This window comes from Pteropus vampyrus, unplaced genomic scaffold (genome assembly GCF_000151845.1).
Source record: "Pteropus vampyrus isolate Shadow unplaced genomic scaffold, Pvam_2.0 Scaffold56, whole genome shotgun sequence".
In the NCBI taxonomy this organism is placed as follows: Eukaryota; Metazoa; Chordata; class Mammalia; order Chiroptera; family Pteropodidae; genus Pteropus; species Pteropus vampyrus.
The window spans coordinates 7,902,666-7,927,894 of record NW_011888837.1 but is presented as its reverse complement, the minus strand read 5'-3'; the positions used below and the strand labels follow the sequence as shown (position 1 = coordinate 7,927,894).

The following is a 25,229-nucleotide window of genomic DNA, read 5'->3' as shown; positions in this document are numbered from 1 at the left end:
TGGATCCCTTGGCCTCTATCCTTCCATAGCTCAAATTATTCTTCACACTGTTGACAGATTAAACTCTCCTAAACAGAAGTTTAAGAATGATAATTTGCAATTTATAAATGTTTTAATACCATAAAAGCAACAGATTAAATACAAATACTTTGGCGTTCAAAGTCCTATTAAATGCATAACCATCCCCCCTATTAGCTTCATATAGTTACCTCTAAATATCCGTGAAACTGAATCATCCCTTTTTCTTGAAGTAGGTACACGCTTTAAACCAGCAGTTCTTTTTTACTCTGAATGATCCCTTCATTAAATACCTGTAGAATTGTACTTTGCCTGACCTCAGCTAAAACAGATTCTCCCTGTGCCCTCTGCCTACATCATCTGATACCTTTTTCCTGTTTAACTCAATGATAAGCAAATATCCCCTACTGGGGGCCATACAATGCCCTTTTAGGTCACATCTATATAATACCCTCTCTAATCTTTCTTATTACAATCATTTGTACTCTTGCATGAAATATAAGCTTGGGTAGATTTCATATTCATGATTAAATTCTGTATAGTACCTAGCACAAAAATTGTACATACTTAATTTTAAGTTATTCACAGCAGTTGACAAATAGAGAAAAATGTCATACAAGCTCCCAATAAATACCATTTTGAAATTGAATTTGAAAGAGAAACTGTTTACTTTATGCAGTTAAACATGCTATAATGAATATCTATTTCACAGAAATGACTTTTGTTATAGATGTGATGTTATATCTACATAGATGTAAAGACTTATTTGTAAAAATATGCTTTGATGATCCAAGAAAAATGTCTTGAAATATACCATTCTGCATAATAAAATTATTCAAATTTGTATAATTCATCTGATGTCATATCTAGCATGTATTAAAATTTTATATCTATAGTGACAAAATTACCCAGGAAAATATAATTATTGGATGTAGCATATTTATTTATGTATTGCTTTAATACTTGCACTGATATTCAAAATATTATCATCTGGATTTATAGAGCAAAGTAATTGATATTCCTCAATGATAAACTGCAGAAGTTGTCACTTTCTATACACAGGGGGCCACTAATTAATCCTGAGTAACCCTCTGAGACACAGAATATAAACAATGTGCACACAGGAGAAAAATAATAATTCACTAGAAAATAGACACAGAGAAAAAACAGACTACATTTAAACAAATACAATGAGTATTACAGGTGATATCTAGTGTCACTACTGGAGTTCACTTTGGGGGAATTATGAAATTCCCAGGACTAATCCTGAAATATAATTTTGTGCGTTCCCTAGTACTCTATGGAGGAAAATGTATGAAGATGTATTTGGGGCTACTGCTTAACTACCCACTGGCAATGATATACCCTTGGTACTACTTTATTTTTATAGGCTAATCAGTATTAAACTCTGAGCTCGAGATAGGATTACTGTGCCCAGGAAATGTATACCTGAACACAACGTGTCCTATTAAAAGGAAAGAAGAGTAAAAACTGGTTGGGTAAGCAAGCAATGCCATCTGCTAAAACAGCCTGGTCTCAGTCTGCTGTTCCAGCTGTCACATCCTGCTAGCCCTGACACACACACACATACACGCCTCCAGGATTCTAGCCAGATCTAAGGACTTACCATTCCCCTAGCATGCTACAAATCAGAGCTGGCTTCATAGATGTACCTCCCAGCGCTCTATAGCACTCTGGACTCAGAAGGGTCCTGCACATGGTTAATTTATTCTTATTGTGGTAAAATATACATAACATAAAATTTACCATTTTAATTATTTTTAAGTATACAATTTATTTACATTTACATTGTATATTTACATTGCTGTGCAACCATCACCACCATCCATTGCCAGACCTTTCTTTATCATCCCAACCGAAACTCTTTACCTTTTAAAAATTAACTTCCCATTCTCCCCTCTCCCAACTCCTGGTATCCACTAGTCTACTTTCTGTCTCTAAATCTGAGTGCTCTATGTGCCTCATATAAGTGGAATCATACAATATTTGTCATTTTGCCCATACTTGGTTTAATGCGTTACTGTCGCTTCCTTGAAATTCTTAATTTTAGAACAAGAGCCCCTCCATCTTCATTTTATACTGGGCCCCTCTCAAATTATGTAGCTGGTCTTGCTGTGAATATTTATAATCCCCTATCTATGTCTTCTTCACACCAAAAAAAAAAAAAAAAAAGTCCATGTCTTTCTGAGTTCTATTTAAATTTCATCTACTCTATGAAATAAAGAACAGACATTATGACCCAGTACACTCCTTAGAGGGTTTGTATTTTGCTCAGTTATAACACTCTTCACATTGTATTATGATTGTTTCTTTTTAAATCTGTCTTCTCTGCTAGGGGAAATACCTGTGTCTTATTGATCCCTGTATCCTTTGTGCCTAGTGTAGCTCCTGTGCTATGGACTGAATTGTGTCCCCCACACCCATGCCCCGCACAGTGTGATGATATTTGAAGAGGAACTTTGGGGAGCTAATTAGGTTTAGATGAGGTCATTGGTGGGGAAAGCATCATAATGGAATTAGTACCTTGTCAGAGGGGACACCAGAGAGCTTACTGTTGTTCTCTTTCTGACACATTGAAGGCAGCCATCCCCAAGGGAAGAAAGTCCTTACCGCAAAATGATCATGCCAGCACTCTGATCTCAGCCTTTCAGCCTCCAGAAAATGCGAGAAAATTCATTTCTGTTGTTTAAGTCTCCTAGTCTATGATATTTTGTTATGGAAGCCTGAGAAGACGAAGACAACCTGATACATAATGAGCATTCTAAAATGTTCATCGAATGTACGAATGGATGCACGCATCCATAGTGCATCACCTTTGCATTGTTTCTGGACTTTTAATTTAACATTCACTGAGGGAAAAAGAAAAAAATTTTCCGCCAAGAAATGTGATAGTTTTGGTGATCTAGAAACTCTAGTCCGGGAATCGATACAGTCACTGAACTGTAATCTAGTGCCTATATTCTCAGGAAGGTGTAGCACAAGTCACTCTGTGTACTTGTCCTAATGTTTCTGATTCTGGAACTCTCTAGCTCCTTTTCTTTGAAATAAAACCACTTTGCTTGTTTGTGTCTTTCATGTCCACCTTGAATTCTCATCTGGGGACCTACGACTAGATCCGAGAAGGATGACTAAACAAGCTTCAAAACTTATAGTATCCCAAACATACATAGCAGCAAAATGAATGATAACCTTTACATGTTGAAGGAAAGGTCTTCAAATCGGAGTCCTTTGGTATAACATAACTAACTCCTTGCTATCACCCAGCAAGTAAATCGAGTAAAAGTTCTCCAGGAGGGGAATTAGAGTGGTACTGTGCAAAGAGCCTGTTATAGGAAGTTGGAGTCATTTGTTTCTGATCTAGCAGCTCTGCTCTTACTTGCTGTGTAACTCTGGAAATGGGGCTCTCTAGGCCTCAGCTTCCCCATCTTTCAACACAAAGGGATTTGGTGAAGTGAATCTCCCTGGACTCCGAATACTTCAAAAGTCTCTAAAGTCCTCAGTTTCCTCCCACCTAAGTGCTAACTGCAAGTAGAAAGTTAATTGAAAAAGAATTTTCCTTATTGTCAGAAATCAATCATGATATTATAAACTAAATATTTTAAGATAGTTGACTAAGTGTGACACAGACACACACACACACACACACACACACACACACGTGCGTGCACACACACACACACACACACACACACTGTACTGACTTTGTAACTGTGACCTCTCCAGGGAAGTAAGGTACCATGACCTTTAGTTGAACTACTGCTTGGACATGTTCTTTTTTAAAGGACATGATAGAGTTTATAGACTTGTGTTAATTACTCTTTTTTGCTATTCTTTTAAGTCATCTAATAGGCTTGTCCTAGTGTTTCTGTTAGCTTCTTTTCTATGGAATGAAACTACCTCACTTGTTTGTATCTTTCATGTCGACCTTGTATTCTCATTTGGGGACCTATGACAAGTAAACGAGCCTGACTGGTGGAAAGCTTTACATAAAATGAAATGCTATAGTGCTGGGAATTCTTCTTTAATTTTAACTTTAAACTCGATCTTTTGGTTGCATGACTGACCACCTTATTATTACCTGTACTGAGAAAGGTCCCATCGATACTGAATGTCTTAGGTCCACAGACCAAAGACAAATGCTGCCATTGTGCAGCATGGTATAATCTGCCAAGGAAATGCACAGGCATTGACAACCATTTCTTTCCTAAGTCAGGGAGTTTCACAAGAATGAAAATACATGTCTATCACTTCTCCTTTTTACTGTATATTATATCTATTATACCTTGCTGACAATGATTTTTTTCCTTATTTTCCCTCTATTTTGGTGGAATACAATTTAGGGAATATTATCCATACTTTTTTAATAGCCCTTCCATACTAACATTTTATCTTTTTTAAACACAATATAATGGATCTTAGATTCTTGATTTTCAAAAAATGAACAAAAGTAACTTATGACAATCAGTCTTAATAGCATCTTTGGGTGGCCATAATCTTTATTTTTGACTGGAGGTTCAGAATAAAGTTTCAGACTATTTTTTATAGGCACGTTAAACAATACTTTTTAAAAAACTTCATTTTTTCTCTTTTCTAGCATGTCTTCCTACCTCAACTCTCTATATCAGGGGTTGGTAAACTTTTTCTATAATGAGCCAAATAGTACTTATTTTGTGGGCCATGCAGTCTCTGTTACAATTTGTAAACTTGGGCATCTAGCACAAAAGCAGCCATAGACAATATGTAAATAAATGAGCATGGCTATGCTCCAATAAATTTTTATTTACAAAACAAACAGCAGGGTTGGTCCACAATCCATACTTTGCAGACTCTTGCTCTGTACTTTTCTATAAGTGGTGTTGAGTAAATCATAAATCTAGGATGCCAAGATATATTGATTTAGAACAATTTTTTCTATCAACTATGTCATACTAGGCATGTCTCTTGACCTATCTGAATTTCCTGATTTTTAATTTGAAGGTGTTTGGTCTAGGCGAATGTTATCAGACCCTAATACTTCAAGTCACTTGAGTATTCATGAACAAATGCTAAGAAACTAAATGCTAAAACTTGTTACATTTTTATAACCTTAAAAATTCTCTTTTGCAAAATACTTTATTTTTTTATTTAACCCATTTCCTGTTTGCCCTGAGAATACTCACTTGAGGCTGCAGCATTTACCCCAATAACTCACGTATTACAGTTCTGACCTTACCCCCAAAGTTCGCCATGAAATACCTCACCTTATTATTATTTTCACATCACTCTAGTATATCAATAGTCTTTGGAAACACATGACATTATTCTATTTATAGTATTCTGTTTTTAGTAGTGGTATTTCCATTTATAGAATACAGTAATTCTCGATTGCTGAAAATGTCAAATCCTAGAAAACCTAGCATTTCTATGTATGCTGTTAACATCATTCTTAAAGTTTTTAGCCTAAGGTTCCTTTGATAAATCCGATTTATGTATACATTTCTGTTACATTAGGATTAGAGACAAGTTCTGTTTAGAAATAACTCCAAGAACAGTTTTTATATTTTATTTTCATATTCAAAACCAGTCAGATTTGTTTCAGCCTCAAAGAGCGTGTTTATGTAAAATTAAATTAACGCTGGCAGTGAGCTGTACTTTTTTTTTCTAAATGGGAAATGGTTTACTTGCTTTTCTTTGAAAAGTAAGCTTTTAGAAACACTAAATAAAATTTCTGAATGGTTATAAATGAAATGCTCCATTCACCCATAGCCGATCTTTTAATATTGAAAAGGAAGGGTCTGTGGATGATCTGGCTGTGGCATCTGATATCACTTGAATGGCCAAGGTTAAGGCTGCTGTTCTGCTCAGTCAAGCAGATTCTCTCTTTCAAGGAAAGATGGGCCTTTATGTTCTGAAACTTCTGAGGAATATTAGCAGCCATAGTACATGACAACTGAGCAAGTACTCAAAAGGTTTGTTATTTTGGTAATCAACTAAGACTTCTATTAACAAGCAAAAATGCTGATAAGATTTGCTTTTCATGGTGCATTTCCTTTGTGTATTTATGTGAAATTTCTTCCAGGAAATATATAATTTCTATTTCTGTCAGAATGTGAAACTACCCACTTATGGACCATATTTAATAAAAGATCTAAGATCTCCAAATTCTCTGCAGTTACCTAAGGTAGTAAATGTTGAATAAATGAGTGCCCAGGGTTGTTAGAATGCTGACAAATGAATGTCTGCTGTTACTTTCGATATTAATAGGGGTCATAAAAACCTGTTTTCTAGCGAATTTCATTATTTGACATACTTGTTTATGTTTCCACAGCTGCTCCCATAGCCAAATTACCTGAGAGGAATCTGAGGGCAGCTGTGGAAATATAAATGAGCATGCAAAATAATAAAATAACTTGTTTATTTTATCTTTACATTTCTTCCTTAATAATTTCGATTCTAAGAATAAGTCACAGAGGATGATAAAGAGGACAGAGCAACCACTAACATATATTAAATATGTCATCATTTTTGTTTTGGAGAGTTTATTTTAATTTTTAATAAAATGCTATATTTTAATAAAATTTAAAATAATTGAAGTAAAGTAGGAGAGTGAAAGTGCTATCAGTTACAAGATAGCTGTAGTAGGGAGAAAAAAGGAGAAAAGAAAAGCAGATTCTATATCTCTCACTTATAGAAGGAAGATTTCATTCCAGATTCAGTTTTCTGCAGGTAGCTCTTTCTCATGGAACACACTTTCTGAGGGGAAAGCTGCATATGACAATCACTATTTCAGCTGTTTTCATCTTAGTTCTACTTATATTAAACTCAAGATGAACTGGAATATCAGAAATAATTTTTTTCTGTAAACATGCACAAAATTCAATTCCTACTTTATAATTCTAAGAATTATAGAATTGTACAAAGCTAGATCACTCTAAGGATGCCTATATGAAGGACACTTTTTTGTATAATTAATAATTTCATCTATTAAATTCCTTTGGAAGATAATGTAATAAGGAATTAATTACAATGACCTCGGTAGAAGACATAAGGTCGATTGAATTTCACTACTCACATTTTGTTCATTCCAAGTTCACTAAATGGAACTTCGTCAACCATAACCTTAATAAAAATATAATCAAATGATAGTAGATGTTCATAATAATGTCTCCAAAGAACTGAAGTATCCCTAAATGCCTTTTAGAAGCTTGGAAAATCCAAATTAGAAGATCTGATGTGCTTGTACTTGTGAGTACAATTTAATGATTCAATTAAAATGGCCAACCGAAACAAATTTAAAGTGTGTTTTGTCACACATATTCAACCTATATGCTCTAAGAACACACTTCATTATGATAATTGCAATCAAGTTACAATGTTTTAAATGGTGATGTAGAGTCTACGGCCATGCCACCCTGAACAAACCCAATCTCATCTGATCTCGGAAGCTAAGCAGGGTTGGGCCTGGTTAGTACTTGGATGGGAGACCACCTAGGAAGACCAGTTGCTGTAGGTGTAAAAAATAAAAAATAAGGGATTGTAAACTGACTAGGTCCTTGCAATCTGTGAGGTTGCCTTGCCTAAAAATAAATAAATAAATAAGTACAGAAATAAATAAATGGTGGTGTGGAAATGTTAAAAATAATAGCTTACATTAATAATGTTTATTTTAAAAAAAAAAACAGGCACACTTTTAAATGTACCATTTTATATATACATAAAATGAAAATTATGCACCGAGGTGGATATTATCTTCTCTATTTTACACATGAGAGAATTAAAGACCAAAGGGATTAACTAACCTGCTGCAGAGGTTGGAAACAGAGCTGATTTGAACTGAACTTGATCTGGCTCTAGCACCTACACCTCTACTCTTAACCATTATGCTGTGCTTTCTCAAGAGTTTTCCTTGCAGTGAGCAAGAGTTCACACTCATGTTTTTGTTTTAATAGTTCCTCGGTTTTTCATTCTGTTTTCTATATTATTAAACATGTTTTAAAGAGAGAAAATGTTAAACCATGGAGAAAAAACCTGTAATTAAGATTAATTATTTTCAGGAAATATTGCTTCTTATACAATAACATAATTGGTATTGTACAAATTTGGTCTCTGAACAAAATACTGTTAAAAATAAATTATTCTCCCATGAAATTGAGAAGCAAGAAAAAGAGAAAGATTTTATTTTTTTTAATGGTCAGTTTAGTTGTAATCTTAATTAGATGCAATGAAAACGCAGGAAGGAAAGTATCTACATTCTTGATGTTATCTTGCCATATGTAGAACCCTAAAGCCATGGCACACTCTAGTAAAATGTGTCCTAAGAATGGAAAATTAAACCAAGTCAATAAGGTATATTAAAATTAGCATGGTAATTTTTAAATTGTAGTTTAAAAAGTTAAGAAGTCATGTTCACTTTTTAAGGAGGAAAGAGGACTCAACTAACATAATGCATATGATTTACATTTCTCAATTTTAATAATAAATGATAGTGTAAAGATATTTAAATTTTTTTGAAAGTGTCATTTTAAAGAGAAGGAAAATGTTTAATATGTCTTTTCGGTGAATTTTTATAATGCATTGTGATATCAAATACAAGTAACTCAAAGAAAATTGTCCATTTATCAAATTGTGTTTTCAATTAAAACTGCATTATTCATAAAGATCATTTTTAAGCTCTTCTTTCTTTTTTTTACAAATCAGATAAATGGGTTTTTAAAAAGTCTATCAGTGATATCTTAGGAAATATTTAAATGTCTATTTTCTCTTAGTTTTATTAAAGTGTTGACTATATGCATAGAAATTTGCAAAAAGGTACCTCCTCATCACAAAATGATTTTACTTCTCATTAATATGCATAGAAAGTGACTGTGTGTATTCTAATATGTATGTATATGTAAATTAGTCTTCTCCCCATATACCATTATTATTGATCCTTCTTTCCTTCATAGTATTATAGTTATCACTATATTTTATTCATTTGTTCACTTGTTTATGGTTCATCTCTTCTATGAAGAACTAATATCCATATGTCAAGAGAGTTGTTAGTACTGTCTAAAATTCCATCGCCAGCAGCTAGCACTTGCTAGGCACATACAGATGCTGAATAAATGTAGATTCATTGAATAAATGCATGAATAAGCTAACATGGAGAAAGAGGGAAATGAATAATTTCATTTTAATAATAATTTCAGGTATATTTGGCTTTTGTGAAAAAACGTTTACAAAATAACTTGGATATAATAAAATTATTTTATCACAAAATGTTTATGTTATAATGAAATTAATCAATAATATGAACTATAACATGAAACTATAGAGAAAATGGTCTTTTCCCTACATTTTACCATTGTTAACCATTGTTAACATGGCTAAAGCAACCATAATCCATGACGATATGGATTAAAAAGAAGAAATATTTGAAAGAAAATTTATGTAAATTGACTAAGTTGAAAACAACATGTTTTTATAGACAGAATTGTGACAGTACTTGAATATTGCAAGAGGCAAAGTGAAGTATCTCTTCATTTTCAAATTAAACATATATATTTGAACATCTGAGATACTAGGATTATAATATACCAAAAAGCATAAAGAACAAGGCGCTTGCTTAATGGCAAATTATTAAAAGGGAAAAACATACATATAGCTAGGAATCCTACCATATCTATTTATTTAAATATTAATTTTATCAACTACTAATTTCTAGCCCTATTCTTTAATTTACAATTTATGCTTTATATTTATGTGAGTATCCATTTGAAGTATTTGCCTTATCTCATGAAATTTATATAATTTCTTAGTTACTAATATATATAAATACAATCGATAAGGCACATATTATATAACACTGCATCAACAAATACTTCATATAAAATAAATTATAAAATAACAATGGAGTTTACTATTCTTATCTACTATTCTGGCAACTTTCAACAACCTCAAAATTAACACTTTTATTGTACTCTGAAATTAAAGTTAAAAAGGTAATCCTAGTAAATAGTAGTGAATATAATAGTTTAGCAGGTCAAAGACTGAGCCAATTGATATAAAAATAATGTTATTTTATAATTAATTTAAACAACACTAAAATAGGAAGCAATTATATTGTATGAACAGCCCTACAACTAATCATACTTCTTTTATGCTTTCTAATTTAAATATTTTATCAGTCTAAATGACATTGTCCTGTCATTGATTGGGGATAGAGTAAGGGTCTATTCTCATTTTAAACCGAATCAGTCTCTAAAACATTTTGTGCCAAAGCAATACGTTAACATAACTCTATAGTTTATTTAGGTAAGAAAAAAATGATTTATAAGTCTGCCTATTTTTAGCATTTATTTCATGGAAAATCTATCATTAATCAACTAATTTTATTTAAGTACTTATAAAAATATCATGCAGCTATGGTCATTATTTGATAATAGATGGATCATTAATTTCATCTATAATAATAATAAATAGTAAATAATTTAAATCCCACGTACTAAATAATTAAATGTATAAGCTGAAAACTTCATCATTATGTCTTTGTCCTTCTTTGAATGAGTCTCATGGCCTTTAAGAAATTCATTTTCCAAGTCCCTAGGCTATTTCAGACTTTCAACAAGTTTATGCAAGTAGAAAAATACTAAAGACTTTAAAGGAAGAGAAGGAAACTATGGAATGATTTCTGTTCCAAAATATGAAAGCAATTGATATTTTTAAATACTATACCAAGGAAACTATTTTATAAATTGTAAGGTTTGAGCTAACTGTAAAAGGTACATCTATAAGCAAGCCCTTAGAATAAGAATTCCTAGGTAGATTGACTTATAGTTGCAATGCAGTCTGTTTTTATATCATATATCTTAGCGAATCTAGTACTTCTACAACTGCATTAAAATATTTACAAAATTTCAACATATTACATTACCTAATTTGGTGGGGTTTTTTAAATTATGTAATTTGGAATGTATTTAGAGTCTAGATTACTAATACCTACTATCATTGAACTATAAATATTAAAGGAATTATCAAAGTTTTTGTTATTAAAAATAAACATGTCTTTTATTGGCCTTAAAATATGATTAATATTTTAAGGCCACAAGTAATATGAACATATGGTTTCCACTAAAATCTTTTCTAAGCATCCAAAAATGTGATATTTCTTAAACTCATCATTCAGAATTTACTTAACATACTCTTAATTTAATCATTACTCAAATTAATGCTTCATAAAATTATGCCATTTGCCAACTTATAAAGTAGAAGACAAATTAAGAGAGGATGTGAATTTCCCTTTTAAGACATTTTGAAAGACAAGACTTTTCTAATAACTGCTAAAATAAATCTGGCATATGCAACTTATGCAAATGTAAAGTGATGAGGTTGAATTTGAAATAATTTTACTCTACTTTTAATCAGTGTTTTCTTTTCATCTGCTACAAAAATAAATAAATAAATAGATAGACAGATAGATAAACAGGCACATACACAAATATTAGTTTTGTACCATTACTTTCATTTGCTTTTGAAAGTCCTATTCAAAGTATGATGGAGCCTCTCAATCTTTCCTCCTTATATCATGGCTGTTTCAATATTTCCCATCTCTCTACCTCTCTGTGCTGCATTTTTGGTAAGTTCCTCAGTTCTACTCCACTTTACTAATTTTCTCTTAGACTATGTTCAGTCTAGAATTTATTCCATTTAGAAGTTTTCATAATTTCAATAAAAATTATTAGATTTCTAAAACTTTGACTTGGTTCTATTCATATCTAAATTACTTTTGTTTCATTTCTGCTTTGTTTGATAATTTTTGTTCTTTATTGATGAATATTATTATCAGACTATTTCTTAAAGTTAATTTCGTTCTTGTGAACATTTGCCTAGTTTGTGGGCTGTGTTTCTAAATATTAATTGGTTTGCTCATACACTTCAGAATCTTGGCTTGCAAGCTTATTTGAATGAAAGGAATCTTCTCTGTCCCCCTCCTTTTTCTCTTTCTCTTTTCCCTATTATATTTTTATTCCTCTGCATTTTAGTTTTTTCCACTTATCCCCTAATGAGTTAAATCCAGAACCAAACCATAAAATAATTACTTCTTTATGGTGATATCAGTAATAACGCATTAGGCAATTATTTCCAATTTTTTAAAAAAGTGATGTATTGGTGTTCTCACTTACTTTGGTCTACAGTGTCTTACAAAGCCATAGCCCCAGGATCACGATCACAACCATAATTCTATTCTTTCCTGAATGAACTGGATTAGGCAAGAGTCATTCTCATCCCAGACATGAAGCAGTAAGCATTCTCTCTCTAGTTTCGAGTATTGCATAGAGATTTTTTAGACCACATGACTCAGCAGCTAGACCCCAGCAGACTGTAGCTATAGACTCACCCGCAACTTTATACTTCTGGTCTATAAAGATACTAATCTTGCTTTTGAGTCCAGCTATATCTTTAGATTTTCTTTATCTGCATCTTTTTACTGCTATTGTTTGTAACAGAACTGGTGCTTTAAATATGAACTCATTGTGCTATCCAAACCAGAATGTAAGTTATTATTAGAAACATATTGATAATAAAAAAATTATAGAGGCCAACAAAGTTAATATATTATGAGACAAGATGATTTTTTAAAAGATGCCTATATAAATGTCTTTAAGAAAGAAAAAATTGGCATACTGTGATTTGAAACAGAATGCTGATCAATGTTCTCCAGTCTCTGGGGATGGTCTGATAGTAGAGCCATAGTGCAGGCAAAGTTATTCTGTGTTGATCTGAAGAGGACAACACAAGCTCCCTGTATGGTTTAGCCTACACCTGAACTGTTGTATTCCTATTCAATGCTATTGGCCTTCTTGGTTCATTTTACATCGTCTCTCACCTAGACTATTGCAACAGTCTCCCAATTAGTCTTCCATTATCAGTTTCTCCTTTTCCATGACTAGAAGAATTATTATTCTAATCAAAATGATCATTGCAGATCTTTGCATTAAAAAATCCAATTGTTCCCTGAGTTTATAAGATAGAGTCTGACTTCTTAAGAATGACACTCAAGGCTTTTACAGTCTGACCCCCAACTTAGCTCTATGGTCTCAGCTTGCAGTACTGAACCTTCGGTGCCTTCTCCGTCAGCCAAAACATCAAGTTTCAAAAAATTTCACTCTAAGACTATAGGTCTTTCTCTCTGCCAGCTCTTCTACCTGAAATATTTTCTTTTTTTCCCCCCTAATACATTCTCCTCAGCAACCCTTACTTCCCCTAATGGCCTACAAAATTCTTACTTCCTAGAGACCCAGGTCAAATATCTTCCTTTCTTGCATACCCCTCATTTGAAGCATTTATCATGTTATATTAATTATTTATAAACAAATAATTACAACTAAGATCTTCTAGAGATAGTGCTTGTCTTATTCACCCCAAGATCTGCAATGTTTGTCTTTAAGTATTAGGTAAACTTTTTACTCAGTGAGTTCAAAGACAATTTTCAAAGAATCTGATATTTAATCTTTCATGAGTTTTCATAATATAACTACTCTCTTAAGGGTGTTCAGTAGTCTAAGCCTACTCCTTGAGAAAAGAAAAGAAATAATTTTTATGTGGCAACAATCAGCACACATTTCAAAGCATTTAGATAAAATTGAGTATGACTTTTCACCTATAACTGTATCCTAGAGAAAAATATTTTCATTATATACCAAATATTCAAAGTAATAATTGAAGGAGGGAAGCAGTCTGCTGGAAATAATCCACTGAGAACCACTAGAAAAAGGTGTCAGTGATTTTGCTAAAGGTCACTCATTTGATGATGAAGTAGATTGAGCTGTTGAGAAAGTGCAGAGCCTGGAAGTAGCAGTCACAGAAAGAGTGGCGTCCATTTATTTAAATACTTACTGTAGGCCAGGTGTTCTACATATTTGTGTTAGTTTTCATCACAAACCAACCCCCAAAGGCAGCTATTATTTCTCTCACTTTATGGGCCAAAAAAATAAAAATAAATAAGGTTTACAGGAGATAAATAGGCCAAAATCTCATAGAAAGTGACTAGGCCAAAATTTAAACTCAGATTTACTTTATTCCAAAGCCAGTACTTTGACTTCTTATAGGGAACAGATTTAAGAAGACAAAAGAGGCAGGAGAGATTGTCAGTCCATCAGTGTAAAGTTGATTAAACATGACCTCAGAAAACTAATTAAAGTAAGTGATGAGAATGACAGGAATAAGGAGAGCAAACCGAATTTATCAGTATGGCATCAGGAATCAAGCCATCATCCTGAAGCAGCAGTAACATAGTTTAAGTTCATTCGATTGTAGATCAAACACAAAATACAAATGAAAATTTTATTAATAATTTCAAAACTGTTATATGAACATCTTTGGAGAGAGTCCCAGTGGCTCTCAATCACAAAGCCTTTTCAGAAAACTTTATCTGCTATTCCTGAGAGTAGAACAGCCTCTCCTTCATCACCATGACATCCTTGGCACTAAACAGGTACCCCCTTTTCAACAGATGGTTCTTTTCATTCTTCTCTGGAATCATCCTCCCTGATAAGCCACCCATATCTGAAGTTACACATTATACTATTGCTCTGACCAACAAGCAAGGGTGATGGCAAACATTCAACTCCAAAGATTCTTGTTTGTAAATTCACTGCACAGCCTTGACTGCTGTGCTCTGCCTGTAGGTGTTGTGATAAGTGTGTGCCAATGAGACGACTGGGTTTTTTTGTTTCATTTTTCATAAACGTATCTCATGAAAATATAAGGCATTCAATCTAAGAATAACAACACTGACAAAATGCCTTGCATTTTATCTTTCACATATTTAAAAATTGTTTTCACAATTCTATCTTATCCTCTCAATGCTTCTGATTGTTGATGGTATTTTTCATTACTATACCAATATGTTTCTCTGGAAATTGGAAAATAATTTTAAAAGACCTTAGTCATTTTCATAGAGGAAAATGAGCAGCTAACCATGTCATGACAAACTCTCTCAATCTCAGCTTAGCCCACTGCAATATAAAAAGAGATATTACAAAATCATTGTATTGGACACAACCACCCTGGAATATATATGTCTAAACATAAAATGTAAGTGTGGACAGATATTTTATATAGTCAAATTAAATCAATTATTACAGCCAGTGATAGAAGTGTGAAGAGTGAGAGTTTTACCAGTTGTTTAATAAATATCTGTACTGTTTTGAGATGAGGAAAAATATACTACTGTATTCAAGCTTTCAAGAGTACTAAATATCTACTAAATATTTAACTGTATTATAGTTACATCTAGTTTGCCTTCACATGTAAGGCATCTAGTTAAGTGGTTGGTATATAATATAGAATAAATATATGTTTTCTTTCCTTATTGGTTTCTTCTTTCTTCTTTCAGAATGAAAAAGCATAACAAAGGTCAAGGAAATGAGTCATTAAACGTTTTTCAACATTAAATATATTCAGAAAATTCTATGTGTCTTAAGTAAGAAGTTCAATTATCAAGAAATATAAGAAGGAAATGAAATGTAAACTCTGAAGAGAAGGGCCTTCAGTGCCCTCTGAAAGGACTCCACCTTGACTGAGCAGGCCACTGCCACCTTGTGGTATTTTGATTCAATGAGTTTTGATAAGTAACCCATGCCAACATAACAGAATAGTGTGAACTGGAATGGGGTCTTTTCCAAGTATTTACTTTGGGGGTAAACTGATTTTAGCTGGATTTTAATGCTGTAGAAGTAATTCTTTTCATATCTTAGTTTGTATTTTCACATGTTAAGTCAATCAATTCTAATAAAATAAAATAAACCACTTAAAACTGTCCCTGATGTCTAAGTGACTTGAAAAATGATAGGTAACCAAAGATCACTTTAGTAATTGCAATATGTATATATATATTTAGAAATATATGACCAAAACATATTTCTCATATCCATTTGGTCTTTATCCACAGTTCCTGGCTCAAAGCCCCCCAAACCTGTGAAATTTCCTGAGCCATAAGAGCAACAGGAACATTATTTCTTCTAATATTTGCTTTCTTGTCTTCATTTCCTGAAAATGCTTCAAAGCCGTAAAGGTGAAATGGGTGTCTTGTTTTCATAACAAGCCCCTTTCCACCACAACTGGGTTTATGTTAATGAAGGTGACTTTTGGAAAGCATCTAGGGATAAGGGCTGGTTGCCAAGGAAACCAACCATCTATAGAGGGTTGACTCTTTTAGTCCCACCCCTGATTACCGGTGAGGGAAAGGGGCTAAAGTATGAACCAATCACCAATGACCAATGAGTTAATTAATCATGTCTATGCAATGAAATCTCCATAGAAACCCAAAGGGAGGAGATCTGAAGAGCTTCCAGGCTGGAGAACCAGAACAGTTCCATCTGCCACCTTGCCAGCCCCAAGCTCCATGAGGACAAAAGCTCCTTTTTTCAGGACCTCTCCCTATGTATCCCTCCATCTGGTGTTAATCCGTATCTTTAATTTTTTAAAATAAATTGGTAATCTAGTAAACAGGTTTATCTACATTCTGTGAGCTGTTCTAGCAAATTAATCGATCCCCAGGAAAGACTGTGAGAACCTCTGATTTATAGCTAGTAGGTTAGAAGCACAGGTAACAACCTGAGCTTGCAATTGGCATTCTGAATTGGAGGGAATTTTTGGAGCCTCTGAATTGTAGCTGGTCAGTCAGAAGCATAGGTAACAACATGGGCTTGCGACTAGCATCTGAAATAAATGGTGGTCATGTGGGACTGAGCTCTTTACCTGTGGAATCTGATTCTAACTCCAGGTAGATAGTGTCAGAATTTAGGTGAATTCTCGGATACCTTGCTGGTGTCTTAGAATTATTTGTTAATTTGAGGGAAGCCTACATATATACACACACACACACACACACACACACACACACTAAAATTGGGTTTAGGAACCCAAAAGAGTAATAAATATTATAAATATAGATGTCAAATTTCCTCTGGTTGTTAATGAATAATTTTAGTATGGGTTTCACATGTGCTTTAAGTAAAAATTTTGTTATTTAATTTATACTATTGGAATGTTTTTATTTTAAGCTCTTAACTAATTGTTTTTATATTTATATGTATAATATAGTATACCTTACCATTATTACGCTAAGTAAAAATCTACCTGTTATTAGTTACCTCATCTTCAAATGGATTGGAAAAAAACGATTTAATGTATTTTTTAGTTTCTTAGTAATGAAAATTATGGAAATAATCAGAGTTCATGTGGCTGATTTGGCTGTAAACCTTCAGAAATTACTCTCTTCCTGCTTCCTCATCTATTTTTATATGATTTTGATTTGTTTCCATTTTATCTTCTAAAGACCTCATTGATATTTACTTTATATCATTTCACCACTAAATTATTTTTATATATCCCTAATTTTTTTTCTAACATAGTAGAGGTCCTCACATTTTTTGTATCTTGGTATATCTGTGGTATACTTCTGAGTTTAAGAACACTTGACCAAAAATTTGAGAGAATTATACTGAATTATTACTGAATCACTTGCTTGCTTCATTGTCCTTCAGTCCTATGCCTCTGTTTGAAAAAAAAAAAAAAGCTATTTACTCTCTTTACTTACATGCTCATGAGATAAAATTTTTACATCTTGCAGATAAGTTTTTTTTTCTTTGTAAAAAGCTTGACTTTATGCAATGCCTCTTACCTCTTAATTCGAAGAAATATATCTTGTTTTACCTCTTATTTTTTCTTCAAAGACCTGAAAGAGTAAGGCTTAGTCCATCCAGACTTGACTTTTAATCATGACCATGTTAACAGAGAGTCTTCTTAGCCTTTCATTGTCAGTTTATATGTTTGGAGGCAGCCAGAAGGCCTGGACTCACAAAGAAAGACCACACTAATCTGGTTCTAGCATTGTAATATCTAGAAAGTTTACAGTTCACTTGGGAAGACACACAAACAAAACTTACATGGGAATAGGATATGATATGATACAATACAATGTGATATTTGTCATAATTTTATATGAGCTTAACTCTTAGGCATATGGGGTTATATCGAACAGTCAGAGGAAATAGGTCCCTTTTCCTGAAGAGGGTTATTAACTAAGCGGTAGATAATTAAGGCTAATTACCTGCTCCCTAGAAGCTGATGGAATGGAGTTGAGAGTGACTCCCAAAGGAGCTATACTTTGAAAGAGGCACTGAAGGCCTAGATACCCACCCAGCTAAACCTACTCTATGTCCTCAAGCAATAATGTAGTTTCTTTCAATAATGTCCTAAAGTTCTTGCAGAGGCTGCTGAATAAAAAGGGAAGGTACAAATTACTTCTAAGCTATTGTTTCTAGAAGTATCAAGATGCATGAGCAGTATAGGGTGAATCAGCAGTGTCAATTTTCTGTTCGCTACACTGAAGTTAGGTACTGAAATATTACTAAAGCTTTACTTTGTAAAGAAGTCTGACTTTCAAAAACCCATAATACTTTTCTACAAATAGATGGAAATCTTAGAAAAAGTAAATGCATTTTTATTTACTTTGCACTTGTACAAGTTTGCTTCCCTACCACTGTTTACCTAGCCAAAGAACAGTGTTTCACCAGTAAATAGTCAGTGATTTCTAAATTCTGCACTCTGTTTGCAGTTCCCTAAGCTCAAATCCTAGTAAACTAATTTACTTCTATAACTAAAAATTAGCCTCTTCGGTTCTCAGTATTAGCAAACATTTATTGCCTAACCAGAGGGCAGGAAAGACAATGCAATAAAGAGATTTTCAAATATGTGGTGACATTAAAGAATTAAAAATCGATTAATTAATTTAAAAAAAGATATTTTCAAATAAATTATTTTATTAAAATACAAATGAATACAAATGAAGTTTTACTATTCTTTACCATTGAGGAAATAAATACTATAATATGTGCTTAAAATATAATTAGTTGATAGACATTTAAATATATCAACAATAAAACGGGCAACAGGGCTATAATTCAATATATTGATTTATAGAGATTTAGTATAAATGCAACCAAAGGTGTCTCCTGCACAATTATGCTAACGTCATGTTTTTCTCTTCTGATCAAACAAATGTACCTCTTAGAGTACTTTCTGTCAGGAACATGCTTTCTATTTGTTTTGAATCTCCCCTTAGGACTTAAAATACTCTAAGGTAGCAGTTAATTTTAATCATAACACTTCCCATTAAGATAGAAAGAATAGCAAAAATTTCAGTGATAACTGACATTAACATTTCATTGGGGTGAATTTAACATGTAAATAGATGATATGTTATATATACAGAAAGGAAAAATGGAATACAAATTACAAATGTAATTAACAGATAGGACAGGGGCCTACAAACAATAGCATTGATTCCCAAAACCCAACTCCATACAAACTGGGAAACAACTCTAATACTTAAAATACTTGAAGAGAATGAATAAAACATTCCTACTTTTCTGTGGTCAACTTATAGGGAAGAGCGTAGCCAACAGCGATTAAAGCTACAAATCGAGGACTGACTTGTTTTCCCCATCATTTTTGCCTCAGTCAATAGTGCTTTGGTCAAGCATTAATCTGCAAGTGTGAATGGATTGTGAAATGTGGTTAGTTGCTAAGCACCATTACCTTCAAGTACAAAGGGAAATGATGGTGAACTGAAAGGCAGTTGTCCTCAGACTTTATGTACATTAAGCCCTAATCCTTGATGACCTTATTCGGCTTTTTACAAAAGCAACATAGATTATTCTTATGCAGGTGATGTGTGGGCTGCATTTTGTAAAATATTGCTATGTGGTATGAGTGCATATCGGTAAAACAGAAAAAAAGCCACCTGCAATCTGGGAAGGGGAGAACAAGTGCTTCTATTTGCCGTGACTGGCATTATGTGTGTGACCTAGTTTTGGGGAGAGAATGAAAGAAACCATGTAATTTGGGCTTATAATTAACTGAGTTGCATGAATCGAGTTATTTGAATTTCTTAGAAATATCATAGGTGCTATATCAGTTTAAGAATTAAAGGATTCAGGCAACGACAACAAAAAATATTTAAAATAATGTGTTAACTATCTTTAGAAAATGAGAGTTTCCAAAAAACACATGCTGCCAATAACTTCAAAGCTCTGTATATTTTAACCATTTCTAGAGGTCTTCCTGAAATGAATTCTCTACTTCTTGCTCCAATGAATATACTAAACAACATTTAAACTGGCATAGATGACATGTCATTCAGGTGAACATACACAAATAGGTATAAATCAATTTTTACAAATTATTTATGTAGATATAGAGATTTCACAAAGCATAATATTAAATAATGGCAATACATTTTTAGCCTTATATATGGATGAGATTGTTTCTATAAATAAAGATATTAGTTCAGTAGGCTTGAAATGGATACTTTAGGTTTTCTCCCATCAAACTCTAATGGAATCATTTCCAGAGAAATTAAATTCACATTGTGCTTTTTAGGTAAATTCTTTTTATTTTAGCAACAAGCTGAGTTAATTCATCCTTCTCACTAAGTTTTAGGTGCTGTTTTTTAGTTTACTATGTTATTTTTCTCCTTCAGGAAAAGAAAAGGGAAGACAGGGTAAGAAACAAGGTATAGAAATAGAGGAATTATAGATTTCCTTTGTGTTCTGAAAAAAAAATTATAATGTTTTACTATTGTGGATGAATTGTATTCACGTATTCCTAGCTATATCAATAATCTAAAAACAATAGGTACGTACTTTCTCCTTGAGGTACAACAATAAAACTTACAGAGCATGACGATCATCAGTGATTTGTGAAGTTCACACAATATTCATTCATTCATCTAGTTCAGTTTTAGGACATTGATCAAAACCTTTTCTCTCAGACTCAGGTGTATCAGGCCAAGTACATTTGTACCTGAAGAATTCTCTGCCTGGGACAGTGTATGGTGTGGGAAGTAATGACACAGTTCAGTTACTCTCATTGCTTAAATGAAGACCTATCATAGTGAATGGTAGCACTACGGGTAATGTATTCAGTCTTCTGGCTCCTCTTTCATCTTCTGGTTAATGGGCAGTTAAGAGACCAAGTCCTCAAAATTTTCAAGAGAGTTTGCTCGATGGAGTTCAAATATTGGGCTAAAAGCAAGTTGCGATTTTGATTTGAACTCTGCTTCCTACTTATGTCCCAACCCAGGTGTGGCCTGCATTTGATAAAACATTAACTTTGTTCTCTATGTAAATAAAATGGTGCCTGTCCAGGTGCACCTGCTGTATGGGATTACAGGCAACCACAAAGTTATCCAAGTGTAACACAGAAAAAATAAACAGAACAAGTGTGCTAAGGGGCACATTTAGATTGCCGTTGTAGATTATGTGTATAGTTAAATCTTTCTGTCAAATAAGTTTAAAGCAGTTACTGAATATAATGTATAGCTCACATGGAAGTTAATTTCCCCAAGATTCCCATATCATTCCCCAATTTAGGTGAATATTTTTTAAATTCTCTTAACAATTACATAACTGGAAGATATTTAAAAGTACTTTAAAGAAAAAAAAAGTGAATACAGAACAGCCTATGGTTCCCTTTAATTTCTTTTGTGAAATGAGAAAATGATAGAGAGTACTGGCTACATTTATTACTCACAGGTGTAATTTCACCCCTACTTGAAAGGCCATGACTTAAAAAGGAGATGAAAGCCTCCAGCTGATGAATGAGGGAAGAAAAGTCTGACAGGAATACCATGAAGGTCTCAAGGGACTTGAGTCATGTGGTCCTGCGGTTTACCATTTGGCCATAAAGTTACAAAGATTTACAGTGTGCTCTGAAGGGGTTTGGAACCCATTTGTTTGCATTTACTTCTGGAGAGCTGATAGAACAACTTTGTGAAACTACAAACAGTGCGACCAGCTCATCCCGCAACTGAAAATGACATAATGGTTATAGGCCACCCAGGGCAATTTAACCATGACTGATAAAACCCCCTTGCCAGGAAGTTTCTGAGCTAACAACAAAATTTAAGATAGCAATATGAATATAAGCAGCCCTTATAATTATCATTGAACATGAACCACAAGTTCACACTTAGAACGGGGCTTATATCACTTTGTAGATTTTATATCAAAAAATAAGGTCCCAAAAGACTTTTTAGCTATAGGTCCATTCTGATAAAATCTTAAGCTAAAAGGTCTCTGTAATAATTAAACGACATACATTCTATATTGTTAAGGCAATAGGCTTAGAAACTGTTTAAGAAATTTGAAAATGTAAAGGAGAAAACATATAAGTGTGAATTATTACAGTATAAGACAGAATGTGATGAGTGTCATAGGAAAGACAAGATAGAATGGAAGATAAAAATAAAAAGTGGTTATTTCTTTTTTAGGCATTAAATTAACATATCATTTTGTTAGAATTTACTCTGTTTTGTGAGAAAATATTTGTAAACCATATATCTGATAAGAAGTTCAATAGCAAAAAAAAAATTATCTGGTTAAAATGGGCAAATGATCTGAATAGATATTTTTACAAAAAATACAGATGGCCAACAGTTATATGAAAAGGTGCTCAACATCACTAAGCATCAGGGAAAAGTAAATCAAAACCATAATGAGATATCACCCACACCTGGTAGAATGGCTGTTATCAAAAAAAGAAAAACAAGAAATAACAATAGTTGGTGAGGATGTGGAGAAAAGGGAACCTTTGTGCACTGTTGGTGGAAATGTAAATTGGTGCAGTGGCTAAGAAAAACAGTATGGATGCCCCTCAAAAAACTCAAAATACAACTACCATACAATCGAGGATTCCCATTTCTAGGTATATACCCAAAGGAAATGAAATCTGAATCTCAAAGAGATATCTGCACTCCCATGGTTATTACAGCATTATTTACAATAGTCAGAATATGGAAAAAAACGGTCTCCATAAATGGATGGATAGATAAAGAAAATGTGTTATATATAATATTCCACTGTGTTTTGTATATGTGTGTATATGATTCAGCCATAAAAATATTGTTGCGGATTATTATTCAGCCATAAAAAGAAGGGTATCCCACCATTTGCAACAAATGGGTGAAACTCAAGGACACTATGCTAAGTGAAATAAGCCAGACACAGAAAGAAAAGTATTGTATGATCTCACTTATATGTGAAATCTTAAAATAGTCAAAGTCACAGAAACAGAGTAGAATGGTCATTGCCAGGGGCTGTGGGTGGGGAAAATGGAGAGATATTAGTCAAAGAGTACAAACTCAGTTATAAGATGAATAGGTTCTGGGGATCTAATGTACATCGTGGTAACTGCAGTTAATAATGCTGTAAATGACTTGAAATTTGTTATGAGAGTAGATCTTGTGTTCTCACTTGCATACGAAAATAATTTAAGCATGTGCGATGAATCTGTTAGCTCGATTGTGGTAATCATTTCACAACATATATCAAACAATCACATTGTACACCTTAAATACATATAATTTTTGTCAATCATATCTCAATAAAGTTGGGAAAATATTCTCTGTTTCTTAAATGTGCATCTTTTCACTATTTCAGTACTGTATTCAGTTAGGGGACCGGAGGTTCAGATGAGTTCAGGGACGGTCGCTCCAGTGAAATCTGTGTAATGTCTTCTATGAACAGAAAGCAGACTCTCATTTCCCTCTGTACCTTACTGGTGTTATTTTTATTAGAGCTTCTATAAAATTAAAGATAATATGATCAAAAAGAAGCGCTACAAAAAGGAACTGAAGTCTCTTCAATTAATAAATTATTTAGAACTACTTCATAATGTATGAATATTAAATAAGTATAATAAATCCATAGCCATTAATTATTATTATTCATTCCTTTTAAAAATTTTAAGACACTTCTAATGGGTAAAATGGTACCCAGATATAATTCACAGAAGGATAGAACTACTAAAATGCATTTGGTTTGTTAAAACACAGTTTATAATTTTTGGCTTCTTTTCACTTTATTATTTTGAGAGTCATTTATAGACTACTCAAACAAAATTATTTTACCAGACTAAATCTATTAGTGGGCACAGGGATATGGTCACAAAAAAATTATAGAATGTAGCCTCCTACAAACATGCAAATTATACATAGACTATGTATCATTGGAAAACTACCAAAACATACCATTACACATAAAATATAAAGTATAAGAAATTCCACTAATGCCATATAAACAAAAAATATGAAAAGTTGTAAACATTAAATGTTCCATGAAAAAAATCATTATAGCACTCCTTGATATCTACCCAAAGGAGATGAATACTTAGGTCCACAGAAGAACCTGCACACAGATGCTTATAGCAGCTTTTCTCATAATTGCCAACACGTGGAAGCCACCAAGATGTCCTTCAGTAGATGAATGACTAAATAAACTGTGGTACATCCGGACAATGGAATATTAGTCAGTGCTAAAAGGAAATAGCTATCAAGCTGCAAAAAAGATATGGAGGAAACAAATACATATTACTAAGTGAATGAAGTCAGTCTGGAAAGGCTATGATTTCAACCATATGACATCCTGGAAAAGGCAAAACTATGGAGACAGTAAAAAGATCACTGGTTGCCAGCCACTGAGAGGCAGGAGGAAAGGAGTGAATAGGCACAGAACAAAGGATTTTTAGGGCAGTGAAAATACTCTGTATGATACTATAATGAGAATACTATCATTATATATATATGATACTATACTGTATGATATTTGTCCAAACCCAAATAATATACAACACCAAGAGTTAACTGTAAAGTATGGACTTTGGGTGATCATGATGTATTAATATAGGTTCCTCAATTGTAACAAACATACCACTCTGGTGAGAGATGTTGGTATGTGTGGGGCAGCAGGTAAATGGGAAATCTCTACCTTTCTCTTAATTGTGCTATGAACCTAAAACTGCTCTGAAAAAATTAAGTCGTTATTACATATTTCATTATTACTTTGGCCCACTACTAAAATAAACAAAAGTGAATAAAATCAGCACTTATTACTCTAAATTACTTAAAGTTCAACTGATAGTAAAGATATATTGTTGAAATAATCCAACATTAAGAAAAGTGAGGATTTATATATTTGAATAATTAAACCCTATAAACCAAACCTTGGAACATTTCTAAAAGGATATCCCTCAAAGAGCTTTCTTCTCTCACTACGTAGCTTCCTGACCTTGGAAATATTTGTCTGAACAGCATTACAAAGTTATCGAGATTCCTTAACAGAGTTAAATAATATCACAAAAAATACTTCAATAACTATGAATATTAT

The 25,229-nt window shown here is 33.0% G+C and overlaps 1 protein-coding gene and 1 pseudogene across 2 annotated transcripts in view; one reads left to right on the top strand and one right to left on the bottom strand.

Annotated features, from left to right (window-relative positions):
* Positions 1–25,229, bottom strand: part of CUNH4orf22 (chromosome unknown C4orf22 homolog) — a 541,171-nt gene that overhangs the window by 274,142 nt on the left and 241,800 nt on the right. The window lies entirely within an intron of this gene.
* On the top strand, positions 7,413–7,531 carry LOC111740042 (annotated as a pseudogene).